This window comes from Onychomys torridus, chromosome 15 (genome assembly GCF_903995425.1).
Source record: "Onychomys torridus chromosome 15, mOncTor1.1, whole genome shotgun sequence".
NCBI classification, from domain to species: domain Eukaryota; kingdom Metazoa; phylum Chordata; class Mammalia; order Rodentia; family Cricetidae; genus Onychomys; species Onychomys torridus.
In genome coordinates, this window is record NC_050457.1 from 48,263,660 (window position 1) to 48,281,046 (window position 17,387).

The following is a 17,387-nucleotide window of genomic DNA, read 5'->3' on the forward strand; positions in this document are numbered from 1 at the left end:
ATTGAACTATGCCTATTTTTTGACTATAATTGCTACAGTTTGGATCTTGAATATTCACCAAAAGGCTATGTGCTGGATGTTTCTGTCTCAGCTTGTGACGCCACAGGGTGATTGTGGGACCTTTGGAAGATGGGATCTAGTGGAAGGTATGACCTTGAAGGTTACATTGGGACCCCAGCCTCTCTCCTTTTGATTCCTGGCCACCATAAAGTGAATAGGCCTCTTTCACGACATGCTCTTACCAGCAGAAAAGCACCTGGGTCTTTGGGTGATGTATCCTAAGATGCGCCCCCAACCCCACTCCAGAATATCTTCTCTGTCAAAGAACCAAATGAAAGAACAGAAGAAAGGTTAAGAACTTTTAAGAGGAAGGCAGACCCTACAAGGTGGATAAGGTGAGCAAACCAGGAAGTGTCTAATGAAGTGAGAATGAGGTAATAAAATATGGCGTGGGGGTGGGGGTGGGGGTGGGGGTGGGGCTCAGCGACAGAGAGAATTCGTTGGCTTGAATTTTTTATATTGTGGCTTATACCGAGGATTAATGTGGAGCCAAGGTGGCACAGAGCTGTGGACATGAAAAACAAGTGTGTACACATTAAACCCAGTCTCTGCCTTTTGGGCAAATTGAGGAAGAAATAACTAACCACACCTATGATCGTTGGGTTAAGTTTGTAGTAGGTGCGTCTAAGACAGAAACGTGGAAACCACCCGTATTGTCTGTCGGTTCCCTTGTAAGCTTTGGATCAGCCATACACGGACCTGTGCTGGCATCTTCTGAATGCTGCAATGGAAGAGAAATGCTTGGACCTGTGTCACACTATTTGGGGATTTTCCATCGCTTAATGAAAGACAAGAATGTGAAGGTATTAAGTGTATCTTTAAAAATCTTCCTCCTTTCCAATTCCCTAACTCTTTAGCTACCCCAGGACATGAACACTCATGGTGTACGATGTTACCATAAGCCCAAAGCGACAGAGCCAAGTGACCATAGTCTGAAACCTCTGACCCCATGGGCCAAAGTAAACCTCTCCTCCGATTCTGCCGCAGACATGCAGAGCTAGTGCATTATCTTGTCACCATTCACTTAATTTTTTTCTTTTGCTTCTGTGTTTTGTCTTTTTATCTCAAGAAATACTCTGTACCATCATGAGTAGATAAATGTATTTCATTTCTTTTTATACCTCAGTTACTTATTTGAAATATAATGGAAAAAAATATTGTTTTAAATATACTTGTTTGGCGTTGGTGGATTAAGTTCAGTGGTAGAGCATTTGCCTAGCAAGCACAAGGTTCTGGGTTCCATCCTCAGCTCCCGGGGGGTGGGGGGGCTTGTTAATGCTACAATTCCTTTTCCATTTCATGTTGCTTTTCCCTTACATTCTTTTCAAGGTTCTTCTATAGCGCACATTGTAAGAGAATCCACTTCCGTGTTTAGGGTTTTCTTAGTCTCTCATTGCTGCTCCTTTGGGGGCATTGCTTTCATGGAATGCTGGTTTCCGTTCTCTTCTCTTCTCAGTCTCTCTCTCTCTCTCTCTCTCTCTCTCTCTCTCTCTCTCTGTTCCTATGTGTTTGTGTGTCTGTGTGTGCCTTTGTGTCTGGATCAGAAGTGTGCCTCTTGTAGACAGCAAATAGCTGGATTTTGGTATTTTGTTTCTGTCAGTTTCTGTCTCTTTTTTTCTGTACACTTCTGAGATAGAACTAGGGCTGTGTCTAGGCAAATGCTCTGAGATTTACCCAGCAGCCAGCCCTTCCTTTTGATGAGAGAGTTTCATCCATTTACATTTAATGTAATTATGGATAAGAAAGGATTACAGCTGCTAGTTTGATTTTTTTCTTTGTGTCTTATACCTTTTTTCTCCTTCATTTCCTTTGTTATTATCTTTCTTTGAATTTACTTGATTTTTATGACAAACAGCTTTGATTGTCTCCTTATTTCTTTTTCATATTTTTTTAAAGATTTGTTTATTTATTATATATACACAGTATTCTGCCCGCATGTACGCCTGCATGGCAGAAGAGGGCACCAGGTCTCATTATAGATGGTTGTGAGCCACCATGTAGGTGCTGGGAAGAACAGCCAGTGCTCTTAACCACTGAGCCATCTCTCCAGCCCCTCTTTTTCATATTTTTAATAAAAGTTTTTTTTTTTTATGTGTAATGTGGTGACTACTTCTTAAACCTGAGATTAATACCAGTTAAGTGAGTTGATGACAACTTAACTTCAGCACCTTAATGAAATACTGTTTTATCCCCATCTTCTTTATATTGTTACTGTTAGGAGTTATGTTACTCTAAACTGTGTACTCACAGTACATAGCATGTGCTGTGCACGACATAGATATAATTTTTAACCCATTTGTCCTTATAGATCATATAGGAAGTAAAGTGTGAATGCACAAGGGAAGAGTGACCATACTCTTAGGTTTGGACTCCGCTTCCCAGGTTCAGGTGTTTACTTCTCTCTCTGTGCTTCAGTTCCACATTATAAGTTAGAGATAATAATTTGCTCACTGAAAAGATTTTTGCAAGTGTTAAATGACAAAATCTATAATACAAATTTATCTTTGCATTATAAGCATATCACTATTTGTTTTTGTGGTTATTAGCAACATAAAATAAATTTTCTCCACTTCTTGTTTATAAAAATTATTTATAAATTATTTATAAATCTTTATAAATGTTTGATGGCCTCAGAAAGTAGTGATGCATTTCCTGTAAGAAATAAAATAGTCTCCATTTGCGAGTGTAGGTATCCAGCTTTCCTGTATTATACAGACTTCCTTTATTCTAATTTATGTACTTTATTATTTCACTTGTCAAAGGAAAACAGGAGTTCATGTGTTCCTCTTAATGCTGTTTCCTGTTAATGTTCATAGTTCACTATGCTTACTGTTTTGCTTATTCTAATTGAATGCTACTCTACTCAGGGTGGCTCATTATCACATTTTTATAAATTTACCTCTTCTGTCAACATTTCTTGTGGTGGTGGTGGTGTGTCTCTATTATATCATGTCATTGCATAAATTTAATCTCTTACTTGCATTTAGTTATCATATCATTGACTATCTTATTATTTGCAAACATTTTTATATTATTTACAATACAAAGACCAGGCAGAAAGTGTCATTTATTTTCAGGTAAAAATTTCATAAACATTTTATTCTGAAAAGTCTTGAGCTTTGATGGTGGCGTTTAAGCTGTTTGGTTTGATTGTAAGTATCATATGGTTAAAATGTCCTATGCCTCAACATTTCCCAGTACTTTGGAAAGTATCCATCCTGTATTAACAGTTTTCTCTGGGGGAAGCTACAGGCTTTTCAGATGCATTCTCTAAACCATACTTGCTTTCTTGTCAAAATGAAGAGTAAAAGTGCTGTCATTTTGTATTTATAGTCATCCAGGAGCTAGCTACCCATTAGGCACTTTTCCCAAATGCATTTAATGGAACCAGTGAACTGCAGAGTATAATGTGGTTGGCTTTAAGTTATGGCTGTGACTATGATGCTTTCTGGTTAGGAAGCTGGAACAACACAGAGACCAGGCAGAATGGGTCAGCAACAGTTCAGCAGGTCTTTGGGGGAAATGTCATCATGCAGTGTAGTCGAGAAATTTCACTACTAGTCAGCTGTGCAGGGGGAAATGCTGGCTTACTATCTCCCTGCAACAGATCTAATGCACACGGGACTCACCTGATAGGCCATAGGGAATCATAGTCATTGTATTCATAGGTTTTCTGTTTCTTTTGCAACATACTTCACCTCCAGGAAAATGCTGTCTTTTGAGAATTATCTCCTTCAATGCTCTCCTCCACAAGATGACATCAGGGCCAGTAGATAAGACTTTTTTGTGGATTATGGCCACGATTCTCACAGAGGAAAGGAAAGCTGAAAGGCCCTGATCTCCAAGTCGAAGTACATAATGATGCATGGAAGTAAATCACTTATTCTAGGAAGAGGGTTAGACCGGAAGCCACAGTGCAACTCCCCAAGAGCATGGTGGTCCCAGGTGGTGGAATGCTGGGATGAGACAGAGTCTGGATTACTTGGACAATCATGTTAGCATTCTCTCAGTCATAGGTAAAGTCAGTCTTCCTTTAAAGGACTGCATTTTCCTCCATACTAATGTGTCCAGGATTTTCTACATTTATCCAATTTGTCTTCTAGAACTTCTGTAGGTTGTTGCTGACTTTATTCTCTCTTCTTATCTCAGGCTATGTATCATATGTATCAAAATACCATAGACAGAGTAACTGCACTTACTTATGTCGTCTCATAGACATCTCGACCTCTTGAGATTGAGAAGTCTAAAATCAAAGTGCCAGCAAGTTTCATTTATGGCAAGATCTTCTTCCTAGTTTGCAGGCATCTGCCATCGTGTGTGTGTGTGTGTGTGTGTGTGTGTGTGTGTGTGTGTGTGTGTGTTCACATGTCTTCTTTGTATACACATAAAGAGAGAGATAGCCAGAGCAAGAAAGAAACAGAGAGAGAAAGCAGGAGAGAGTGAGAGAGCGAGTTAGCTCATGTCTCTTCTCCCTCTTAGAATAATGACATAATGATGTATCACCTTCATGATCACATTTAAACACAATAATTTCTTAAAGGCCCCACTCTCAAATGCCAAAATACTTGGAAGTTAAGGCTTTAGCATATGCATTTTAAGGGGGCACAAGCCCCCAGCCCATAACAGCTCCGTATGCATCTGACATTTCCTACATACTGTTCCTAATACTCATTTAGGTGTATGTAGAACCACCTTGCAGACACAGAGAAGCCACCCACTTCCATGCTCCAATTCTGGGCTTTTATTTATCATGATAGTTGTAGACAAATAACAGCTATGATGAGCCTCAGTTTTACCATTGAGCAGATTAGGATGAAGTTCCCAGATCTACCACTGAATAACTTGCCTTGGTTTCCCCAATCTGTAAAAAGGGGACTGGTAACAAAAGTAGACATCTATGTAAATACTGTACAAGACACCATGCCAAGCATCTTTCATACATATTTACAATCCATAAAAATTCCCAGTAAAATGTTATTATTATGACTATGATATTGATGAAAAGATTGAGACTTAGTGAACATTGAAGATTATGTTATTCGTTAGTCAATGACCCTGAATTTTAACCTAGCCAGTTTCTAAATTCTAAACCATATAATGGAATTTGAAATAATACCTGTATGAAGTATTTAAGGGTACTTGTTTTAATTTATCAGATGGTTCATGTGACAACTAATCTTGATTGTCAACTTCATGGCATTTAGAGTTATCATGGAAAAAAACCTCTGGGTATGTCTGTGAGGAAGTCTTTAGATTAGATTAATGTAGGTGGAATAATTACACAAACTGGGGAAAAGAGCTAAATAGTAGACTTCAATGTTCTTTGCTTCCTAACTGCAGATGAACAGGACCAGCTATCTTGTGGTCCTGCTGCTGTGACTTCTTGGCCACAATGAACAGCACCCCCAAATGGTGAGCCCAAATAAATTTTTCCTGAAGTTGCTTTTGCCATGTGTTTTGTGACATATAAAGTAAAAATGATCCTCTGATTTCTAGCTCTTTCATCCATTTGCTTGCTCATGGAGTCCCTGCTACATGCTAAGCTCAGCACTTTGGCCCAGCACTGACATCCACGGGCAAGGCAAACCTCTTGTCCTTAGGAAGTTTACTCCTTTGGTGAAGACAGATAAAAAATGGTTGGATTATTTTAGAAAATGATGGAATGTGGAACTGAGAGTGACTAGTACGGTGGTGAGGACTACTGGGTGCATCAGGTTAGGTGTTTGGGGAACTTGTAGATATGTGATACAGAGTATAAGATCCTCTAAAGACATCCCTATCTTGATATGCAGAATCTGGAGAATTTAAGCAGGACTCTGAAATGACAGATGCCATTAATACAGGAATGTAAGAGATTGTACGGGCCCAACTTATTTACAAGAGTTCCCAAAAGGGGAGCAGAAAAAGCCATCGTGATCACAGGACTTCATTCATCATTGCTACATTTAGCGAGGAGAAGGGTTGAAGAATGATGGAAGTTTTGAGAATCTGGAAAAACCTAGGAAATAGATTCTTCCTTAGCATTTTCAGAAGGAACACTGCCAGTGTTTTGATTTCAGTCCTGTGAGACCCATTTTTGGCCTCTGAACTCCATAACTATAATACTTTTATAATATGTTAATGTTGCCCAAACCATTACATTTGTGGGAATTTGTCACAAAAACAACAAGAACAGAAAAAGAATCCGGGAGGAGATGCTGCAATTGATACATGAGTGACAAGGTCTCAGCTGTGGGTTAGAGCATCCCAGACAGATGGAACAAAAAAGAGACCAAAGAAGAGAGGTAAAAAAGGAAGAGAAGGAGTGGTACAAAATGAATCTGGAGAGCTAAGCAAGGGTCTATGACATGAAGCCTTGTTGGCTGTAGTCATGAGCTTTAATCTTATTTTAAACACATCTGGAATACTCTGAAGAATTGTAAGTAAGTGACAGATATACTAAACTCACCCAACAGGAATTGTCTGTGTGGGGGCTGACTATAGAGAACCAACGTCGAGCCAAGAATGCTTCTGAAAAGGGGGAGTGATGCTTTTTGAAACTTGAACTCCAAGAAAGCAATGGGCAAGCAAAAGTGTGGTTATGGGTGGCATAGACCCAGATGTTGGGTCATGAATCAGTGATGGAGTCACTAAGTAGAACTAAGACAATAAAGAAGTGAAAACTTCCTTATGTTTTCTACTTGAGCAAGAATAGAGTTATCATGAACCCAATAAGATTAAGTCTAAAATATTTTTTTTTACCAGCTCAGGCTCCTTCTCAATATGTGTACCTAATTTTTTCATTGTTTTGTAATTTTTTCCCCAAAGAGAACTCTTGAAATTTTATTTACTTCAAGTTCCTCTGAAACCTGAGTATTCTTATGGCCTTAGGAAGGACAACATGATTTACCTGGATAAATCCTTTTAAAATCTTCCTGCCTGGGGTAGAACTAATACAGTATAGAGCAGGACTTGGTTGTAGATAGAAGGTAAGAGACCTTGGCAGGAGAGAAAACAGAGAGTGGAGTGTGACAACCAAGTCAAGAACAATTCTTTGGGAGCTTGGAAGTTTCAAGTCATTTGGTAGACACAACTCTCCTCTCTGGTGCAAAAATATGGGTTAGGAGATCCGTTCTTACAGCAGTGAAACCTACTACTAATGGAGAAAACCTACTTAGCAGAGTATCGCTAGGAGACGCCAGTCCACAGACATTTGGTTGTTGACATTATCCAAAGAGTGATGGTGCACATGGAGTTCCTAACATCAGAACGTCTCATCCACTGCTGTCTCTGATCTTTCATCTTTGTGGCTTTCCGATTGGCTTTGTCTTCTTCATCCTTGGCAATTCTTTACAACTACCATTCACATATAGTGCTGCCCTGTGGCACTCTCTGTTTGCTTTGCTTACCTGGTTCTCTGTCTCAAGAGAATTGGCCTTGGACACATTTCCTGATTCCCTAGCCAGAAACCAGAGCGTTGAGGTTAATACGGGTTAGGGGAGACCATCTTATCTCCTCCATACATTTTTGGCTCCACTGTCAGATGCATATCTTGGAATGGCTGTATTCAAGGTCACGGTCATCTCCAGTTTGTTGAGTCCAGATCTATTTCTATTGTTCTGGCTGCAAGACCTGGCTTTGCTCCCATGTTGCCATCTCTGAGCCTCCTGTCCATCTCCCAGTACCAAGCTTCGGCTCCTCCCACTTCTCTACTCGGATCTGGTTCCCAGTTGCTTCTCATGTATTTCCTTGTTCTCTCCATGGAAACTGGATGCAAGCAAAGCTCGGGAGGAGAACTAGTTGACAGACTTGGTTCATGAGGCAGGGTATCTACACGGAAGTTCCTGTGATAGCTGAGGCAGAGACAAGGACCAGGGGCAGTTTTTTGGGTCTGACTCCTTGTAGAAGAGGTGATCTCAGCGCTAAGGAGAGGAGGACATCAAGACAGGAAGACAGGAAAGGCTGACACAAAGATGGAAGTGTGGGCAGCAAAGCTGGATTCTGCTGGGACCTCCATAGTTACACTGTCTCCCTGAAGATAGGGATATTGGAATGTTTACATTCCATTGGAGTCTTCTACTACATTTGCTACTCAGTTGTGATGACACAGACAAGATCAGCATCCTGAACAAGGGTGACATGCAAATGTGTGAAGAGTTCCATATTTAAAAAAAGAGTAATCCATGTTATGTTTGCACGTCATATGAAGGTTCTGGGCAGAATGCCAAAGGTTCCACAGGATGTGTACACCAGGCACCATTGCAGTGAGATGGGTCTGGTCCCCTAGAACCACCCAGTGCAGTTGTAGCTGAAATCAAGGCGGGTTGACAGAGCAAGACTGCAACCATCCATCTCTTACACAAGCTTTCTGTCTCGCCTGCAAATTCCAGGTTCAATCTCTCTCCATACTTCATCTCACTAAACACTGTCCAAGGTGGTAGGACTCAGTTAACAGGTGTGCTACTTACAGGGTTTACTTTTACACAGGTGGCAGTGATGTCCTTAACCAAGGACATTGCATGAGGCTGGGAAGCAGCTTGTGTGGGAAAGATGCTTGCTTCACAGTTCCGGGAAGCTGCATTCTCATCTGCAGAATGTGTTTAAAAGCTGGGTGCAGTGCCATCTGTAACCCCAACATTGGTGGGCAGAAAGAGGACAGGAGAAGCCTGGGGGCTTGCTGACAAGATAATTTAGTCACCAACAGACAGCTACAGGAACAGTCAGTACCCTATCTCAAAAAATTCCATGGAGAGTAATAAAGGAAGACATCTGCCACTGACCTCTGGCCCCTACAGGTGCATGCCTGGGTGAGCACAGCCACAGCCACCACACACACAAAAGAAAGACATTCTCTCTCAACTCCAACCAAGCTGGGGTTGGTTCTTCCAACAGCTAAGAATGGTGACTAGTTGACCTTCATGACACTGGATAAGTGATGTCTTGTTTTATGATATTTGGCTTCTGTTATTGCAAATAATTAATACCAGACAAAGTTGGGCTGTGATAAATGCTATGATAATCTGTTTAGGGCAAAGTACTGAGTGCTGCATGAAACATTCAAAATTGAATTTCTTTTTTCTACTAGGACTTTGAAACTTCAAAGGCAGCCTGATCACTGAACGTGGAAAACAGTTTTCTTGGAACATGGCCAACAGGACCTTCCCTTTGTCAGTTGTTTCTGAATTAATCTTACTTAATCATCTATGATGCCCTTGCGCTTGTGGCTCCCTGTTGCGCAGATTGGATGGTTCTCTTGCCAGACTGTCCCAAGCTGTTTTACAGAAGGTATGATGCAGCAAACAGAAACCGAAGTGGGGTGGTGGACTTCGTGGACAATGTTTATTTCCACCAGATTCCGACTGATTTCCCGAGAGCCCAGAGTTTCAGACAGCAATCAGAGCCCAGCTTTACTAAATCTGTCAGCACAGAAATTTCGGGATTAAAACCCACAGTCCAGAATTCCTCAGCAGATGGAGAAATGGAGTCTGTGGGCGAGACTGACCCGTGTTGAGGACCCACTGCGAATTAGAGGTAGATTAAAGCAGGAAGAGCCCAGGTCATTTTTGACAGACTCGTGTTCTAAGAGAGGCACAGAGACCAATTCTTTCTGCTCCTGACTCCAAATCACAGTTTTTTTTTTTTTTTTTTTTTTTTTCTGGTGAAATAAACTGAGAGGTAGAGTTTAGAGTGGTCTTCACTACAGGCAATGAAGATACAGGGCATGGGGAATAAGGAGGCTTGCCTGAAAGCGGCCCCCACACGCCAAGAAGTCTCTTCCTCTTTCTTGATTCTTCCCTGAACTCCATACTCGGTCAAATGTATTTCTCCTCAGAGTCCTTTTAGCCTCTGCTTAATGAGGCCCCTGGTTGCCAAGGGTGGGATTGACATTCAGCTTGTATTCATCTTCCTGAGAAAGAACATGGCACAAGAAAGGGTTGCCCGGGGCAACCGTGGTGGCATTCCTGAGAGAGCGGCGGCATTCCCAGCAGTGAGAGGAAACACCAAGTCCTCACCAGCGGATGGAGGGTGGTGACGCCAGGAGACAGGGCTCCTAGAGGAATTACTGCTCACACTCTGCCAGACCTCAGGTTCTTTTCAATGAGACCCGATTGTTTTGTAAGCACCCCGGGTGCTGGTTTGCAGGATATACCTGAGCCAAATTTAGGCTGGAGGGAAATTTGTGGGGAGGAAGCTTCGCTCAGTCGCCAGTGAGTTAGAACAGCCCGATTCCCTTCGTGGATCAAACACTTCGCTGCCGGCTTTAGACACCCAAGCCAATTCCTCATTGAAGTTCATTGCTAAGAAATGCAGCTCTTTGACGTGCCTGTAAGTAAGGCACCAAACAACGCCCTTAAAGGTTCAGCATACAGTGACTTGGAATAGCGAGCATGTGGCCGGGCCAGGACAGAGGAGCTGGCAAGCTGGCTGGACTCGGTCATCATGCCTCAGACCAGAAGCAAAGAAAATGGGCTCTCTTCACTCTGTGTATTGCTTGGAGAGACAGCGGGTAAAAGAAGCTGTGTTGTTGGCACTTTTGGTGGCCCCAGCTAAGTTCCAGCCATGCTCTCCCCTCACTTCAATGCTCCAACTCTGTCCTAACACGACATTTCCTCATAGGGGGAAAAAAGGCTTTGTAGCAGTGCATATGACAGGATATAAATAGCTTGTTTGGAGTGGGTTACATTTTTAATTAAGCTGGATCGTTCCTCAAATTCAAACTTTAAACACAGAGTCACAGTTTAGAGAATACTCCCCCCACCTCCCCCAAATTAGAAAGGAAACATCACGTTTTTGTAGAGGTGTAGTTGGCATTAAAATAAACTGTACATTCTTAAAGGGTGCGATTTAATGTGCATTGACACATGTGTTCACCACTTGATTGCAGTGAAATCATCACCAAATAATGGAAATATTCATCACTTCCTCTCCCTGATTTCCCTCTTGCTCCTTTGCAGTCAACCCTGTCTGCTTTCCTCACCCAGCCTATGCACGCCTAACATATCCAGCGTTTGTTTTTTTTTTTTTAACTCTTTTTTGGGGGGGATCCACCACCCAGCTCCCAAATAAATCACACAGAGAGGCTTAGTCTTAATTATAAATGCCCAGCCTTAGCCTGGCTTGTTTCTTGCCTGCTTCTCTTAATTTAAAATTTTCTATCTACTTTTGCCTCTGGGCTTTTTCCTGTCCTTACTTCTGTATATACTTTCACTATTACTCCATGGCTGGGTGGCTGGTGTCCTCTCTCTTCTTTTCTTTCCCCCCCACTCCCAGATTTCTCCTTCTATTTCTTCTCTCTGCCTGCCAGGCCCGGCTGTCTCTCTCTCCTGCCTCGCTATTGGTTGTTCAGTTCTTTATTAGACCATCAGGTGTTTTAGACAGGCACAGTAAGTAACACAGCTTCACAGAGTTAAACAAATGCAGCAAGAACAAAAGTAACACACCTTAAAATAACATTCTACAACAGGTAACAGTTTCCCTTCATTTAGTTTCCATTTTCTAGCAGTTTATATAAATAAAGTCTTACAGTACACAGGCTTTCTTTGGTCTGGTTCCTTCTGATGAGCTTTATTAGTTTGTTGCTATCATTTTTGTAGAGTTGTGCATAATGCATCCTTATTATTGTTTTACTCCCTGTAGATTTAAAGATACAAATGTCTTACATTTCTAATATTAGTGATCTTTCTGTTGCCTCCATTATTCCCTCCAGTTTTTCTGGCTAGAGGGCTGTCAGTCCTACTGACCTTTTCAAGCCCAAAGCCCTTAATCTCACAGATCTGACTCTTCTGTTTGTCCATTAGTTGACCTTTGTTCTGATATGTATTATTTCTTTTGCTTTGCTTTACTTCTTTGGTTTAATTTTTTCCCCCTTAGATGGTTGTGAGCCACCATATGGGTGTTGGTAATTGAACTCAGGACCTCTGAAAGAACAGCCAGTGTTCTTAACCTCTGAGCCATCTCTCCAGCACCCTAAACATTTTTTTTTTCCCCGAGGACAGGGTTTCTCTGTAGCTTTGGAGGCTGTCCTGGAGCTCGTTTTGTAGACTAGGCTGGCCTTGAACTCACAGAGATCCACCTGCCTCTGCCTCCCAAGTGCTGGGATTACAGGCGTGAGCCACCACTGCCCAGCACATTTTTTTTAAAAATTTATTTTGCATACCAATCACAGATCCCAACTCTTCCCCTCCAGGGGGGTGGATTGGCAGGGGAACTTTTGGCTTTCTAACAAAAGTAGTTACTGATGTATGTTGGGGGGGGGATGACTCCTTTTCCCTCTGCTTCCTTACCTTTGTGACCCTAAAGGCGTGGGCGTTTGTCTCCATCAGTGAGTACAAAACTAGTGCCAAGTCAGCATAAGCTGGGTGTGCTCTGAGCCAATCCAGTTTGGAGCCTTTCTCCTGAGAGCCGGTGTCAGATCCCTCCAGCTGGGGCTCAGATGCTAGCCTGAGTGTCTCACCCACCAGCTACAAATTAGGGTCCTCCAACCCCATTCTTCCATTAGATGGACTTGTCCGAGTGGGTCACAGAACTGAAGAAAGTGCATTTGCTAGTTTATTACAGAGTATTATGAAGGATACAGAGGAAAAGATGCACAGAGATGAATATGGGAGAGAAGAGAGCAGGACAGGGAAGCAGCCATGCTCCCTGGACACAACCTACCCAACAGGGACCTACCTCCCCATCTCCAACCACCAGAGCTCTCTGCACCCTTTTGAGTTTCCTGTGCAAGTCTTTTGTTTGTTTGTTTGTTTGTTTTTTGAGACAGGGTTTCTCTGTGTAGCTTTGTGCCTTTCCTGGAACTCACTCTGTAGCCCAGGCTGGCCTTGAACTCACAGAGATCTGCCTGCTCTGCCTCCCAAGTGCTGGGATTAAAGGCATTTACCACCACCAACCCCCGAAGAAGTCTTAAGACAAAGGTAGATCAGAGATTTTTTAAAAATTACTTTGTGTTCATTTATTTTTAAATTTATTTTTTATTAACTTACATGTATTTGTGTTTTGCCTACATGTATTTCTGTGTACCACTTGCGAGCCTGGTGCCTGCCAGAAAATGGCACTGAATTCCCTGAAATTGTTGTTTCAGATGGCTGTGGGTTGCCATGCAGGTGCTGGGCACAGACTTTATTTAGGTTCTTTAGAAAAGTACCAGTACTTTTAACCACTGAACACTCTCTCCATCCCCACAGAGATTTTCGTTATTGCTAACTCCAACACAGAAAGGTGTGTGTGTGTGTGTGTGTGTGTGTGTGTGTGTGTGTGTGTGTGTGTGTTGGTATGAGAGTTTTTATGACTTGCCTTAGAGAAGTGAAATTTTAGTTTCTCTGACATGTCTTGGGGAGGGAGTTATACACTAGGAGCCATATACAAAACTCAAAATATGTATTTCTTGAAAGGTAGAAATTGAAATCTGAAAATGTAATTATTAATTATGGGTTTAGAAAATTTCTTCTTGAAGTTCTGTCAGCTTGTTAAATGTATTTTTAAAGTTTACTTATTGGCTATTTACATTCAAAATTGTCACATCCTCTTGAATAGCTGGCCCCTGTATTTGATGTCTCTTTCTTACCTGTGGCAATATTCTTTATTCTAAAACCTACCCATCCGATAATAAAGTACCACACCAGCTCTGTTCTGACATTAGCTGGGTATATTTTCTCCTGTCTATATTATTTTCTTGCTGCTTCTATAACAAATTATCACAAGCCTCCATCCTCACAGATTATCTCTGGTATGCAAATTGTGTTTTAAATGATATAATTTAATATTAGAGTTCTGGAGTTCAGAAGTCCACCACAGTCATATTGGACTACATCAGTGCTGATTTCTTTTAGAAAGTTCTGGGAGAAGATGCATTTCCTTTTTTTTTTTTTTTTTTTTAACATCTAATGGTCTTGGCCCAGGGTCTCTTCTTCCCTATGGCTGATATAGGAGGAATCAGAGCAGTGGCAACTTGATGTATCATGGTTCACAAGCAGGAAGGTATTGCATAAACATCAAGTGGTACTTCTCTATTCCATTTACAGAGGTGTCTGGGGCTATTTATCCTAGAGAAGTGAGGACTCAATAAAACAAGATAGTTATAGTAACTATTTGGAGAACTTTGAGAGAAAAAGCAGAAGCATATACTGGATGGCTAGCCAGATCTAACTCTCCATCTCCATGTGGATGCTGCACACACAACCAAACATGACCCATGATGAATGGGCAAAGAGCTGTTGCAAAGGGGCAGATGTATGTGCACATCACCAACAGCTGTTCTGTAGCAGGCAGGGAAGTCCAAACATACAGACACAAAGGGCAGAATCCCACCACCTTGGACATAGGATTAAGGATGGGAGCTGGGGGTTGTATTGGATATCTACTCATCCCTTGCTGTCCTTGCCATCGTGTGGCAGTTCTCACAGCCCAGGGATTTGTATCGGCAAATGAGAAGTGTGTGGAAGCGAATTCTATTTCCCCAGTCAGCTCTTTCAGCTAGTGACCACCGAGAGGTGGTGAACAGATCCTTCGGTAATTTTGCTCCCTTGGGATTGATAACTGAAAGGCAGTTATTCCCACTGGCTCCCTGGTTCCCCAGTGGGCTCAACTTTGATTATTCACAGCAAATTTGACTTGAGTGCATGTGGCTCATTCATTGCCTTCCCTTTTCCCTCCTCCCCAATGTCTTAGTTAGGGTTTCTATTGCTTGCAAAGAGACACTATGACCATGGCAACTTTTATAAAGAAGAGTGTTTAATTGGGGCTGGCTTACAGTTTCAGTGGTTTGGTACATTATCATCATGGAGAGAAGCATGGCAGCATGTAGGCAGACATGGTAGCTGAGAGTTCTACATCTGGACTAGCAGGCAGCAGGAAGAGAGAGAGACATTGGGTCTAGCATGAGCTTCTGAAACCTCAGAGCCCACCCTCAGTGACACATTTCCTCCAAGGCCACACCTCCTAATAGTGCCACTCCCTGTGGACCTAGGGGGGCATTTACATTCAAATCCCCACACCTGCTTTCTTCTACTGTAATTTTTCTTAGTACCATCTTGCCCTCTAAACTCCTTGTACTTGAGTACATGTATCAGTCCAAACTACACAGACACAGGAAAGAAGATGGATATATGATGAAAACAAATCACAATTGATGTACATGTCCCATTAAAACAAGAACATCAAAAGGAAAGCTGCAAGTTCCTACAGTGAAGTTGTGGGGCTGAACTGTAATGGGATTCCTGGCAAGGAGAATGTTTTCCAAGTGTTTTGTGGGACAGGACTATGGAACCATCAAAGGATTAAAATGCTCTGACACTCATCATCAAAAGCTTGCTCAGGGGTGGAGAAACAGATGTACTGCTGACAGCCCTCTCCGTTAGGCTCATCCTAGAGGACTTTGGTAGCTACGGCCTTGTGTTGTATTTGTTGGGAATGCCTTTGGCGTTGGCATCGAGCCTGGGGCTGCCATAGTTTTTATAAACAAACTTTGAGATTCACCGTCCCTTGTGGGATGATAGCGCTAAGGAGAAGTGCTTAAGGATGAAATGCTTTGGAGGAGGTGGATGCTCTTGCTGAGAAGCAGGTTTGACAATGACATCGAGCAAAGGTCAAAGAGTACAGAGCACTGGGCCTGGCTAATTCTCTAAGTGGATCAGTCGCCTGTATTAACATTCCTCCTTTATGCCTTTCCTCTTCCAGGACTTCTCTTCCCCGCAAATGTTTCCCCATTCCCCCCAGATTAGGAGAAAGAAGTTCAAATCACATGAAGAAATTTCCGAGGTGCCATAGGCAGTATGGACTGAGACATAACTTACTCATTGGAGTAGGCTAACCCTCATCTGAAGGTTTGGCCTACCCAACAAAACCTGAGATGTAGTCCAGAAGTCTGCTGTTTTATTTCCCCTGAAAATGCTCATTCCACACAAAATGTCAACTTCTATCACAGAAACAAAGGATGTGAAGATGGTTAGCATGTAGCACAGTGGGTAAGAACATCTCTCATACAAGCATAAGGACCTGGTTTCAGATCCCAGCACCCATGCAAAAAGTCAGGTATGGTCAGGTGTACCTGTAATCCCTATATTGGGAAGGGGTAGAGACAAGAGGATCTGGGGGCCTTGAGAGTCACTAGACCAATTCCAGGTTCAGTGAGAGACCTTGTTTTAAGGGAGTGAGGTAGAGAGTAACATAGGAGGGCACCCAGCAAGCGTGGCAACTTTAGCACACTACATGTGCACATACAGCACACACACACACACACACACACACACACACACACACACACACAGCACCCCCTCCAAAGATAGCCTCAGTCTCTAGTTTCAGAATACCACTGTCCTGTGGGGTGATGAATACCACGGTAGCTGTCTATATCAGGCATAGTAGTCTAAAGAAAGAATGGGAAAGTCCTTGAAAGGTAGGAGGGACCAATGATAATAGCATTTATTGAGCATTTACTATACATAGATACTGTTCAAAGTTTATACTGGATATGAATATGTAATATTTATATAGTTAATATATGTTAATATACAACACAATATTTTATTATAATTACTTAATATAATTAATAGCATAATAAATATACCTGGATAGGAGTAAGTAGAAATGAGTGAGAGAGAATGCACGTAGTCAGTCAGGCATGTTACTTGTCAGGCTCTGACTTCAACAGAGTCCTTGGCCAGCATGGAAAAAGGCCTTATCAAGGACCAACATGGAGCTCCAGGGAGCACACATGGATGATAGCTGTGCTAGCTTGAGGGACAGTCGTCCTGAGGAGCCTGTGACCTGGCAAGAGAAAGGAAGACAGGGATGCCTGGATGGGCTTCCTACGTGCCCCAACACTCCATTCTCCTCACCTTGGGATTTCCTCCTACAGAGGCAGCGTGAGTTTGTGATGTTGGATCCCAGGTGGCTAGATACTTTTTTTTTTTCTTTTAAGGAAAAATGTCTTTAGGAAAGACACATTTTTAGGAAATGGAAACATTTCCTAAACGTGCCCATTGATCGAGGCTGGGTCTCTCTTTGTTCCTGCCATGTGAGCATCTGGACGATTCTCCTGTCCCTGCCTCTCACCTCACTTTAGGAGTGCTAGGCTTAGAGATGCACACCACTGCACCTTGCAAAGCTTTTCTCACGTGGGTCCCAGGCATCAAACTCAAGGTGGAAGGATTGTGTGGGAAGTGCATTTACCTGCTGAGCCATCTCCCTGGCTCAGACCTCTGCTAATAAAGACACAGTCTCAAGAACTGAGGAGGAGGAGGGGGAAGAAGAAGGGGGAAGCAGAAGGAGGAGAGGAAGGAGGGAGTGGAGAAGGAAGAGAAGGAGGGAGAGGAGAGAGAGGGGGAAGATGGAGGAAAAGGAGGAGGGGA

At 42.4% G+C, this 17,387-nt stretch overlaps 1 pseudogene; it reads left to right on the forward strand.

Annotated features, from left to right (window-relative positions):
* Positions 1-8,107: 8,107 nt before the first annotated feature.
* Positions 8,108-8,208, forward strand: LOC118596615 (annotated as a pseudogene).
* Positions 8,209-17,387: the final 9,179 nt, after the last annotated feature.